This window comes from Gracilinanus agilis, chromosome 3 (assembly GCF_016433145.1).
Source record: "Gracilinanus agilis isolate LMUSP501 chromosome 3, AgileGrace, whole genome shotgun sequence".
NCBI lineage: Eukaryota > Metazoa > Chordata > Mammalia > Didelphimorphia > Didelphidae > Gracilinanus > Gracilinanus agilis.
The window spans coordinates 597302642-597316466 of record NC_058132.1 but is presented as its reverse complement, the minus strand read 5'-3'; the positions used below and the strand labels follow the sequence as shown (position 1 = coordinate 597316466).

The window sequence follows — 13825 nt, the reverse complement described above, 5'->3', positions numbered from 1 at the left end:
CTCCAGGAACCTCAGCATCAATGCAGTCAGGTTATTTACCTCATCTTAAACCTCTTGCACTTCAGCTCTACATTTACCTATTCTTTCATTTGATTTCTGCTCTACCACAGAGCCAACAAGGTGATAGCAAGTCCAAAAAGTGTAGATTTTCAAAGACAATTGTCTACACAAGAAAAACTCCATCTTTACAATCTATACCAGATTTTTAAATGTAGAGATTCTAGGATCCCACTGTATTTACCATTTGCTGATCATCAAAAATAAAATGTTAGAGCAAAACAGAGTTGTTTTTTTCAGCCTTTACCTTCTGACTTAGAATTGACACTCACTAAGTTATCATTTCCAAGGAAGAAGAGTGGTAAAGACGAGACAATTGGGGTTAAGGACTTGCCCAGAATCACATAGGTAGGAAGTATCTGAGGCCAGATTTAAACCAAGGACCTCCTGTCTCCAAACTTGGCTCTCTATCCACTGAGTCACCTCACTGTCCCTTAAAATGTAATCTTGAAAAGTATCCCCTATGTATGTAAAAATTCCGTATGACTGTAAGCCATATAACCACAGAGATGAGAGACATCATTAGAAACAAATTTAATTAATATCTCTGAGCCTCAGTTCTTCATCTGTAAAATTTGAAAGTTGGACTGGATGACCTATAAGGTCAATCAATCAACAAGTATTTATTTATTAAACTTCTACTATATGCTAAGACCTCACTATGTGTTTGGAATACTAAGACAAAAGTCAGACAATCCTTACCCTCAAGGAGCATACATGCTTCAGAGTGAAGTAACATATGCATAAGTTTTGGTACTTAGGGAAGGGGGTGCATTAGCATTAGAGAAAGAATGTGGTACTTCAAGAAGAATGTGAAACTTACACTTAGAAAATTAAGGATTCCAAAGAAGTAGAGAGGAGGAGAGAGGGCATTTCCATCATGGGGGACAGTCAATACAAAGGCATAGAGGAAGGAAATAGAATGTCATACGTGGAACAGCAAGCAAGTCAAAATGGTTGGATCACGGAATACAAAAAGGGAAGTATAAAGGAAGCAGAAGTAGCAGCACAGGGCCAGTGGCAAAGACATTTAAATGTCAATAAGGGATTTGTACTTGATCCTAGAGACACAAAGAACTCAGCCACTGACCAGAGTTACTTGGGGAGAGGGACTACAGGGCTCTAGGAGGTAGGTGACAGGTACAAAAATCACCTGGGCCACTATTTAGAAGATGAGTCATAGTGGGGACTGGCCTGAGGTACCCAAGAGGCTATTGCAACAGTTCAGGTGAGAGGTGAAAAGAATCAGAACTAGAGCAGTGGGGAGAGAATAATGACCATATCTGGTACCTAAATGATTATGTGGGATTAATCAGAGCTTGAAATAGAGGATGAAATCCAAATCATAAACCTATGTGACTGTCATGGATGGGGGGGGGAGAGGATGGACAGGACATAACATGACAAGTTCTGTTTGGAGCATGTTGAGTTTGAGATACCTACCAGATATCCATCTAGAAATGTCCAACAAGCAGTTTACAACTGAAATCCTTCCAGATCTAAATCTATGACCCTATGAAACCGGTCCAAGGAAGAACAGAGAGAGCTTGAAAAAGAATAATTCTGTTTCTATCCAGCTAATTGAGACTATATGTTTAACTAATTTATTATATGCAGAGATTTCCTCAGAGAATACCCAAAAAAAGCATCTTAAAAATGTTCTACTATAATAGTACATAAAGAGGAAAGGCTGTGAATCCCAAGAACAAGGTTTTTAGAGAAACAATTCCCCTGATCGTAAGAGGTGGTGGAAACTGTTGTAAGATAAATTAATAAGATGTTTAAGATTAGTTATTTGGGAAGCTTTGCAAGCAGGCTAGAGGAAAACCCTTGACTGTCAGCCATGGACATTCTAAATGGAATGAAGGGAAGAAAACTGTTTGTCCTTGAGGACTCTGGTCAAGCTGGGAAAGGGAGAGGGTGTGGATGCCTTTACCTGCTCAGTGAGGAGCCCAAGGAGTGTGGGATACCACCAAGGAGATTCTGCAAGGAAACATCTTGACCTAGGTTGAAGATAGGAGTGGGTTGGTGGACAACAGGTCAATCTACCTTACTCTCTGAAATCTGTTTTGGATTAACTGGCTGCTTTTGAACTTGTTCCTGTTACATCTGTGACCAGCTTGGAGCATTCTCTGAACTTGTACTGTGAGAAACCCTCTTCAGCCCTCTTAGTCTAGGTAGTGAAGAGCTCAGTTAGTTAGTTAAAACTTTAGTTAACTTTTAGGTTAGTCTGTTAGCATAGAAACACCCCTCTCCCCACTTTCCTCAGTCTTTACCATTAAACACAATTTTGTTAGCACTTCCTGTATCCTCTTAGTTATAAGAACCCACTACAATGGGTTTTCCCTGGTTGTCAGTTTGTCAGTTACAAGTCAACTGACATTCCTGAAACTCACATCCCTATTTGGTTTACCCGTGTTCCCCTGTCTGTCCTTCCCTTGTGAGGAGTGAGTGTGTCCTCAGTTTATTATTTATTCCCCATTCCCAGTATCACCTTTTTCAAAACAGAGCCTTTACCTTAAAAATGAAGCAATAGAAGTTAAAAAAAAAAAGTTAGTTTAAGTTCCCCCCTGAAGATGTGCTTAATCTGAAACTGTACTTCATTAGTAAGGAATGGACTCATTTTTGCAATGGCAGCTGATGACAAGGCACTACCTAAAAATACTAGACGACTTTTTTTTTTTAAACCCTTGTACTTCGGTGTATTGTCTCATAGGTGGAAGATTGGTAAGGGTGGGCAATGGGGGTCAAGTGACTTGCCCAGGGTCACATAGCTGGGAAGTGGCTGAGGCCGGGTTTGAACCTAGGACCTCCTGTCTCTAGGCCCGACTCTCACTCCACTGAGCTACCCAGCTGCCCCCCAATACTAGACTTCTAATACCTTTGGGGATTCAAATCTGTATGTTTAGATCAGTGGTTCCTAAACTTTTTTGGCCTACTGCCCCCTTTCCAGAAAAAAATATTACTTAGCCCCCTGGAAATTATTTTTTTTAATTTTAATAACAATTAATAAGAAAGATAAATGCACCTGTGGCCATCATCACCACCCTGGATCACTGCAGCACCCACCAGGGGGCGGTAGTGCCCACTTTGGGAATCACTTGTTTAGATCTTCCTACAGCTTTTCTTGTTCTACTCATCGTCAAAGAAAATTACAAAATGTTCAATTGATTGCAACTATTAAGTTTTTCAACAAGCCTAGCCTTTTCTCTCATTTCATGAGCCCTCTGATATGGCAATCTCAACATTCTCTCTATTTCCTTTTAGCTAATTTTCTAATACATATCATGGTATTAATAATGGCAAACTTCATTTAGAAGTTTCTGGAACAATTTAAAACATTATAAAGCCCTCCCTATTTCAATTTTAATCATAATCTTTTAATTACAAAGGAATAAATTCCAATATCTGCTATGGGTGGCACATTGCCACACGACAGCAACTAAACAGGTCACTGGTTCCTTCTTCCCTTAACTTCTTTATATTTGGCTGGCTGTTTCTCCCTTGTTACTGGCAGGCAAGTTCCTTGCAGATCTTTAAGAGTTATCATCTGCATACAAACATGCTTCTCACACATGAAAAAGTGAAAAAAATGCAGCTTATATTTTGTATATATGTTAGTGATATTTGGAAGAATACTTATGATAATATATTTAACTCATATTACTCCTTTAGGCAACCTTTAAATCTAATATGCCTATTTCCCTAACTTTATATATAATTAAGTACTTGACCTTCTTTCTCTCCCAACCAAGAAGCTCAAGATCAAATCACAGAACTGGAGTTGAGTGGGGGGCACCCTGCATATGATGAGAAGCCCTTACTATAACTATGAAATAGTAACAACAAACAATTTAGGTGATTCCTTTATGAAGTGTGAACAAGTACCTTGACTGAATCAGCCTGACCATGTCTGATGAACCATAATATCTACCCTATCCCACCCCCAAAACCTATGGAACAATTTGAGAGTCAGACTGAATCAGTTTAGGTGAATATAATGTGCCTAGATAAGGGCAAAGGAGATACATAAACAAAACCAGTCCTTGCCCTCAAGAAGCTCACATTCTGTCAGTGGAGACAATATGGATATAGCGAGAGAGGGACAGGTTCCAAACCTATGGCACAGGAAGCTTCCAATGAAAAAACTCTATCGAATCTAGGTCAATACTTTGTTGGTAATTCAGTCTTAGAAAAGACCCTCTACCACTTCTTAATCAAGGGTCTAACAGAACCTAAGTGATTTATGAACTTGGATGTGGAAAAAAGTTACAAAAATTTATATGATTTGTCACCAATAGAGAACACAAATATTGTATTCCATTGCAGATATTTCAAAATATCGTTTATATTCATTTGTAATTCAAAACTAAGACCTGTCTCTAGATCACCAGAGATCACAGAGTTCCAGATTACACAATGTAACTAGTTTCCTTTATAATCTTATGTATTTTATCTTATACATTTAAAAGCATGATTCTGAGAAGGGCTCCAGAGGTTTCACTAGACTGCCAAAGAGGTCTCCAAAAACAGCTCAAGAACCCCAATCTTAAAGAGATACCCAAAGCACTGAGAGGTTAAGCATCTTGTCCAAGGTCACACAGAAGCCTTCTAGATCTCTGGGCTACAATGTCACAATGCCTCTCATGTCTATCATCAAAAGTAGATACAAAAAGATTAGAAGGGAAAAACACTAACACCTGGGAGGATTAGGAAAGTCTCCACAGTTAAGAATGTTTTGAAAGTGACTCAAACTATTATTATTTAACATAATATCAGAAATGTTAGCAATAGCAAACAAGAGAAGAAAAGGAAATTGAAGGAATCAAAATGGGCAAAGGAGTAATAAAACTGTCTCTGCTGGTGGCTGACATGACGGCATATGTGGAAAATCCTAGAGAATCAACTAAAAAATTAGTTGAAACAATCAATAATTTTAATGAGTAGTAAGATATAAAATAAACCCACATAAATGTCAGCATTTTTATATATTACCAACAAAATCCTGCAAGAAGAGATTATTTTAAGTTGAGTATTTGTGCCATTAATTCCCCAAAGCAAGTCCTTTTGTTGCATACTTCAGGGGATTCCTTTTTCACATTCACTCTCCAGTGGATTTAGTTTCAGTCCTGGATCTGAATGACCCAAAAGGATTAGTTCAGAGTTCTGAAGCATCAACTAGTATGGGTCACTGAGTCCTATCTCTTAGGGGACCAATCAAAAATCTGGAAACCAATGAAGTTCCAGGACCTAGTAGGGCAAAGGGAGGAGCTGCCCTGATATACCTGCTAACTTTTTGAGCACTGTATAGATTCTGCCCAAATTTTAAGTGCAAAGAAGACTCTGCTCACCAAGTGCTGTGATAGAGATGGTAGAACCCTCTGTCAATTTCCCTGGTGCTATGGATGTGTTTGCCCCCTTCCCAATCCAGTGTTTATTTATTTACTAATTTATTAAGGTGTTAGGATGCTCAGGAGGAGTCACCATGGCCTTTCTACATGTGCCCAACTTTCCTTTTTCCCCACAGAAAATCAGTAACAAATTAAATTCTGGGAAAAATATTAATAACAAAATAATAAAGTACTCAATTTAAAATAACCACATATAGAATAAACTACCTGGAAGTATAACTGCCAAAACAAACCAAGAACTATATGAACATAATTATAAAAGTATTTTAATACAAATAAAGTAAGATCTAAATAACTGGAGAAAAATCAATTGTTCATGGATAGGTAGAGCCAATATAATTAAAATATAATTAAAATTATAATACTACCTAAATTAATCTACTTATTCAATACCATCCCAATAAAATTATCAAAAATTTACTTTATTGAGCTAGAAAAAATAATAACAAAATTCCCTTGGAAGAACAAAAGATAAAAAATATCAAAAGAATTAATGGGAAAAATAAAGGTCTAGCAATACCAGATTTTAAACTGTATTATAAAGCAGTAATTTATCAAAACTATCTGGTACTGCACCTCATACCTAGCCAACTGGCCAATATGGCAGCAAAGGAAAGTGATAAATGTTGGAGGAGATATAGCAAAATTGGGACACTAATACACTGCTGCTGGAGTTGTGAATTGATCCAATTATTTTGGAGGGCAATTTGGAATTATGCACAAAGGGCTTTAAAAGAATGCTTGCCCTTTGATCCAGTCATATCACTGCTGGTACCCCAAGGAGATAATAAGGAAAAATACTTACAGAAAAATACTCATAGCTGTGCTCTTTGTCGTGACAAAAAATTGGAAAATGGTGGGGTGTCCCTCAATTGAGGAATGGGTGAACAAATTGTGGTATCTGATGGGGATAGAATACTATTGTACTATAAAGAATGATGAACTGCTTGATTTCTATGTGAACTGGAAAGACCTCCAGGAATTGATGCAGAATGAAAGGAATAGGACTAGGAGAACATTATACACAGAGATTGATATATTATGGCAATCAAAGGTAATGGACTTTTCTACTAGCAGCAATGCAATGATCCAGGACAATCCAGAGGAATTTATGAGAAAAGAACGCTAACCACATCCAGAGAAAGAACTGTGGGAACAGAAACACAGAAGAAAAACATATAATCATTCATGAGGTTCAGTGGGAAATGATTAGGATTTTGATGTTAAAAGATCCCTCTATTGCAGATATGAATAACATGGAAATAGGTTCTGAACAATATACATATACAACCCAGTGGAATTTCTTGTCAGCTCTTGGATGGGAGAGGGAGGTGGGGTAGGAAAAATAATGAATCATGTAACCATGAAAAAATATTCTAAATAAATAAATAAAATAAAATAAAAACTATCTGGTACTGACTAAGAAATAGAAATAATAAAAGCCATTTAACAGTTAGATACCATTCCTGTGTGCCTGAAAGACAACAAGGGAGAGGGGAACCACAGCTTGGACTGGCAGCCTCCATCTTTAAGCCAGACTACCCACTGTGAAGTTAACCAATTTCTCTTTATTCAGGATCAGATTGGGCTACCACATACTTCCTCTTGTAGGGAAGCCTTGCCCCCAACTCTTGAAAGACACCCAGTGTATATTCAGTCCCAGGGGAATGCTGGAGGAGAGAGTCACCTCACAGACCCTCTCTCTTTCACTCTCCCATCTACCAACATCCATTGAGGGGGATAGGGGGACTTTTATTGTTACAACTGTGAGTGATTTAACTAATATCAGCAATGCAAGGATCCAGGACAACCCTGAGAGCCTCATAATGAAAAAGGTTATCCACTGCCACAGAAAGAACTGACAAGAGTCTGAAAATAGATTGAAGTATGACATGTATGGCAATATTACAAACATAGAAATGTTATTACATAACAATGTACAATCTCTATCATATTATCTGCTGTTGGGGAGAAGGAAACAGGTTGGACGGAGGGAAAGAACATGATTGCAAAATGTCAGAAAACATTTTCTTTCTTATATAAGTTCTATGTCTTTTTTCATAATATGGCAAACATGGAAATGTTATTACATGTACAACTTATATCATATTACCTACTGTCTTGGGAGGGGGACAGGTTGGAGGGAGAGAAAGAACACAGATTACAAAATGTCAGAAAGCAATTACTAAAAATTGTATCAACATGTACTCTGGGAAAAAATTAAAGTTAAATAAATTTTAAAAATAAAATAAAATCACTAAAAAAAAGCACTTAAAAATTTGATTCAAAGAAAAAAAAACAAAAAAAAGAATATTATTCAGTGAGGAAGCAAAGTCAAGGTGTCAGAGAGGAAGTATCTTGCCTAGTTCACAGAAGACAACTTCTATCTGTAACAGCCTAAAAAATGCACCAGACTGATTTCTGATTTGGAAAGCCAACAAAAAGTTACAGTGAGTCATTTTTCCAGCCCTGGGAAGTTTTCCAGACCAAGGAAACACTGAGGCCCAAAGCAGAGCACAGAATCAAAGGCTGCTAGGACAGAGATCATTTGAGAATTCAAAACTAGAGAGGGAACTGAGACCAATTTAGGGAAGCTCTTAGGCATAGAAATCCTGGCACCCTTTTTCCTGCTGGGAGCAGGAACAGATGACAGTTCGATCACCCAATTCCAACTGACCAGGGCAAGAGAAAGAGCAACTCTAGCAATCACGGGGCCTGGCTGAACCCTAAGCAAGGAACAAGTTCCAGAAATGTAATTGTATGTGGCTCTGAGCCCAAGAGCAGAGAAGTGACTCTCTAACCTTTAGTCCAGCAGATAAGTCTATAGTGGAATATCCAGAGCAGGAGACTAAGACAAAGGGAGTAAGTAGTTCAGTTGCTCTGAACCTGCAGAAGCTCCCAGCAAACTAATGGTGACTGAATCTAGCAATATTCTACTGAAGCTCAACCACATACAAGCCAACAAATCCAAACCAGGGTCAGGAGTTGTAGAGCTCAGACCAAGAGCTGTGATCTAGTCCAATCATTCTGGAAAGTAATGTCCAAAAAGCTATTAAACAACATACTGTCACCCAGCAATACAGATATTTTAGTCTATTTCCCCAAAGAGATCAAAGAAAAAAGAAAAAAACCATATGTAAAAAGTATAATAGTTCTTTTTGTGATGGCAAAGAACTGGACAAAAATCATATGTCCATCAATTGGGAAATAGATGAACAAGTTATGGTTTAGGAATACTATAATGCTTTTGTGAAATAAAATGAAGGGTATGGTTTCAGAAATATCTGGAGTGACTTGTATAAACTGATACAATATGAAGTGAATAGAATTAGTAAAAAATGTATACATTAACAACAATATTGTGAAAATAATAAATTCTACAAGATTTAGTAATTCTGATCACTACAATGGTCTACCAATAATTCCAAAGGACTCATGATGAAACATACTATTCACCTCCAGATAAATGAGTTCTAATCTGGTCTCAGACACATCTAGCTGTGGGACCCTAGGAAGTCACTTAGCCCCAATTGCCTAGCCGTTACTATTCTTCTACAGTAGAACCACTACTTAGTATTGATGCTAAGGCAGAGGATAAGGGTTTTAAAAAAATGATGGGACTCAGATTGCAGATTGAAGCATAATTTTATCTTTCTTTTTTTTTATGAACTTGGCTAATGCACAAATTTGTTTCACATGACTATACATATTTGTAATTGGTTGTAGTTGTTTTGCCTTCTCAATGATTATGGGAGAAATTTTAGAACTGAAAATAAAATTGATTTCTTTTAATCACTAAAAAAAGAATATTACAGTGCTTATCAATACTAATAACAATAAGAGTATTTTGTAGTTCTTTAAAATTTCCAAAGCATTTTATGAACATTATCTCACCAATTTTTCATAACAGAAAGTGGTTAAATAACATATCTAGGGTCACAAAGTTAATTTTTTAAGGCTGTTTTCAAATTCAGGTCTTCCCAGCTCCAAGTCCACTACCTTACTACTCCCCTATCCCAACACTGCTCCCTCTAGCTGAAACCAGTGAAATGATTTTTCTCTATGATGAGATCCAGTCCTACTCAAAAGTCTGGCCTAAAAAGCCAAAAAAGAACTAGCAAGTTAAATGTTCATTGACTTTTTTTTCCCTAGGTTTCTTTCCAACTTTAAACTTTTAAAAAAAATTTTTTAAACATTTATTAATATTCATTTTTAACATGGTTACATGATTCATGCTCCTACTTTCCCTTCACACACACACCCCCCCCCCCGCTATCCCCCCACCCATGGCCGTTGCACATTTCCACTGGTTTTAACATGTGTCATTGATCAAGACCTATTTCCAAATTGTTGATAGTTGCATTGGTGTGGTAGTTTCAAGGCTACATCCCCAATCATGTCCACCTCAACCCATGCGTTCAAGCAGTTGTTTTTCTTATATGTTTCCTCTCCTGCAGTTCTTCCTCTGAATGTGGGTAGCATCTTTACCATAAATCCCTCAGAGCTGTCCTGCGTCATTGCTTTCTGCTGGTACAGAAGTCCATTACATTCAATTTTACCACAATATATCAGTCTCTGTGTACAATCTTCTTCTGTTCATTAACTTTTAATTAATTTCATTTCATTTCATTAATTTTTTTCTATCTTAAAATCTAAAGGATGATTTGAAATACCCAGCTATCTTTAAAAAAAATTTTGAGATTTTTTTTTCTATTCACTAAAATATCCCACAGCCAAAGGCATTCAAAATCACTGAGTTGACCAGAGTTTCCTCAAAGTTCTCTAGGAGGTGTTTAATATGTACTTGTTGATGATAATGAGGTCATTTGATACTTTTATTAACTATGCCACTTAATGGGGGCACTTCACACTTTACTTCAAAGACAAGAAACAATGACAAGTCATTAAGGACATTTTAAAAGATTTTTAAGATATCTCATAGAACTACTAACAGTTTCTAAAAGAGTGAGCGTGTGTGTGTGTGTGTGTGTGTGTGTGTGTGTGTGTGTGTGTGTGTGTGTGTAATTAACAGTCTTAAGTTCCTGACTGTCAGGATACGGGCAGAAATTTTTAAAGTTCTAAGGATTTCAGTAAGGCTATTATTAAGCAACTATGAATGAGTAAAAGAGGAAGAAGAATCCCTCCTCCACTCCTTGGCAAGTCAGAGATACACAGGTATGGAATACTGCATGTAATATCAGGTATGTTCATCAGTTTTAATTATTTTTTTCTTTTTCTTTTCTTTTTGAAAAAAGTTCTGTGTTATAAGGGTCAGGGAAGAGTAAGGGTACAGGTCTAGGCAATATAAGAATAAGATAGAGGGGGCATATGGGTGGCTCAGTGGATTGAGAGCTAAGCCTAGAGTTAGGAGGTCCTAGGTTCCAATCTGGCCTCAGACACTTCCTAGCTGTGTGACCCTGGGCAAGTCACTTAACCCCCATTGCTTAGCCCTTACCACTCTTCTGCCTTCGAACCAGTGCATAGTATTGATTGTAAGATGGAATGTAAGGGCTTAAATAAAAAGATAGAAATAAAAACCAATTATTTGAAAAATTTAGACATTTATTTAGGGGTAGAAATTAAAAGGTATGAGCACTTATTAAATGCTTTATATGATTGCTTTTATATGTATATTATATTGCATAGTGCTAAAGTTAGGCTAGATGACTTAAAATTCCTTCAGACTTTGAGATTTCATCTCCTAGGTATTCATTAGGAATACGTATTGGAACTGCTGTCTATTCTTAAGGCCTAAAAGTTTTTGCAAAATGAGTATAGTTTCTTCGAAGAAGATTTCAGCTCTAAAATGTTAGCAGAAGGCAGAAAAAGGCATAAATTATTGGAAAATAAGTTTCTCAAAGTAAACAAGTTGTTTCATTTTTTATATGTATGTATGTATATCCATTTATAACCATAAGGGGATGCTGTAGAAGCATCTTCTAAGTTACCTAACCCAAGTCTCATTGATGAGAATCAAGCATTGGCAATACCACTTTTAGACAGAAATTATACATTCTGCCCACCAGAGGGCACTTAGGGAAAGGCCAAGCTCTCTATGGTTCTCAGGGACTGAGTAACCAATGTTCCCCCAACTCAGCTCCTCCTTGGGAAGAACTGCTCATCTTGTCAATAAAGAGATGTCGTATATGTAGATTTATCAAATCAATCCGCAGGCTCATGCACCTCTGACCAAGAAACTGTCTTGTTCATTTGTGCTGCATTTCAGTTTCAATTTACTCTAATCATATTAGCATGACACAATTGGTTCAATAACAAAGATGATTTTAGTTGTAGAGTCTTTGTAATAATTTTTTAAAGGGGAAGTCATTGGGAAATGACAGAAGAGAACATTAATAAAACATTATGGGACAGCCGGGTTAAGATGGCGGCAGAGTAAGAAGCAGCTCTTAACCTCTCCTGACCAAAACACACAAAACTCCTCAAGGGGACATAAAAACAAGTCCAGACGAACGGAGGAACCCCACAACAGGGCACAGCGTGGAAGGTACGTGGAATCGAGACATTTCCAGGCTATAAAGGGCTCTCACTAAATTGCAGGCTGAGCAACCGCCCCACCCCCACCCCCTCCACACACAGCACCTATAGCACGGAACCCAGCTAAAAAGAAATAGAGCAAGTTTGGGGCACCCATCAAGTTATTGGCAGCTCCGGGGCCTGTTCCTGAGAGCAGCAAGATCTGGGACCCCAATAAGCCAAAGAACACAAGCGAAATCTGAGCGTGGGAGCAGAGAGTGGACGCCGGACGCAGAGCGCACAGGCACGGGCAGAGGCGTGGGTGGAGGCAGACACAGCCAGGAACTAAAGCTCTGAAAACCTGAGTGGGGAACCAGTGCAGACAGGTATACGACTGTGGAAGCAGCGCCCTGAGACTTGTAAAGGAACCTCCAGCAGAGGATCAAGCAAGGGGGCCCAAGAGGGGGCTTGACCTTGGAAAAAACCAGAACTCAGACCTCAGGAGCCAATAGACTGCGGACAGACACTGAGCGCGAGGATAAACCTGAGAAGCTGCTGGGCTAATGATGGCTACCCAGACTCAGGAAACTCAGAAGAGAAAGAATAACAACAAGAAAAAGAAGCCTTTAACACTCGACAACTTTTACGCAGAGAAAATTCATACAACCGAGGAAACAGAGGAGGAGAACAAACAAGCATCCGGACCCTCCTCAAATAAGGAAAACTCCTCACAAGCTATGGAAGAGTTCAAAACTGAGATTTTGAGGAAAATGGAAGTGATCTGGCAAGAAAATAACTGTTTAAAAGGTAGAATCTTGCAATTGGAAAGTGAGGCTCAGAAACCAAATGAACTGATAAGCAAATTGAACACCAGAATTGGTCAGATTGAAAAGGAATACCAGAAGATTATGGCCGAAAACCAGAAAATTATGGCCGAAAATCAGAAGATTATGGCCGAAAACCGAAAGATTATAGCCGAAAATCAATCCCTAAAGGCTAGAATTGAGCAAGTAGAAGCTAATGATCTCTCAAGACAACAAGAACAAATAAAACAAAGTCAAAAGATTGAAAAAATAGAAGGAAACATGAAATATCTCAATGAGAGAGTGACAGACCAAGAAAACCGGTCTAGAAGAGACAATTTGAGAATAATTGGTCTTCCAGAAAAACCAGAAATTAATAGAAACCTGGACTCCGTACTAAAAGAAATTATTCAGCAAAATTGCCCTGAAGTCCTACAACAAGAGGGCAATATAGACATTGAAAGGATTCATAGAACACCCACTACATTCGACCCAGAGAAGAAATCGGTTAGAAATATTATTGCCAAATTCAAAAGCTTTCAAGCAAAAGAAAAAATCTTACAAGAAACCAGAAAGAGACAATTCAAATATCAAGGAGCACCAATCAGGATCACACAGGATCTGGTAGCCTCCACGCTAAAAGACCGTAAGGCTTGGAATACGATATTCAGAAAGGCAAGAGAGCTGGGCCTGCAACCATGGATCAACTACCCATCAAAACTGACTATATATTTCCAGGGGAAAGTATGGGCATTCAACAAAATTGAAGAATTCCAGGTATTTGCACAGAAAAGACCAGGGCTAAATGGAAAGTTTGATATCGAACCACAAAAATCAAGAGAAACCTGAAAAGGTAAATAAGATACAGAGGGAAAAGAAAGAAAACTTATAATTTTTAAATTTGCCTTTTTAAGGGCCTCAGTGAGATCTAATTATCTGTATTCCTATGTAGATAAATGTTATGTATAATTCTCTGTAGTGAACTCTATTCACTATTATAATATTCACTATTATAGTAATCAGAAGAATAATTCACAGGGGGAGGGTGGAACACTAAATAATCTAAGATGGCGTGGGGGA

At 37.9% G+C, this 13825-nt stretch overlaps 1 protein-coding gene across 26 annotated transcripts in view; it reads right to left on the bottom strand.

Annotated features, from left to right (window-relative positions):
• ABI2 (abl interactor 2) overlaps positions 1-13825 on the bottom strand; it is a 144694-nt gene that overhangs the window by 94319 nt on the left and 36550 nt on the right. The window lies entirely within an intron of this gene.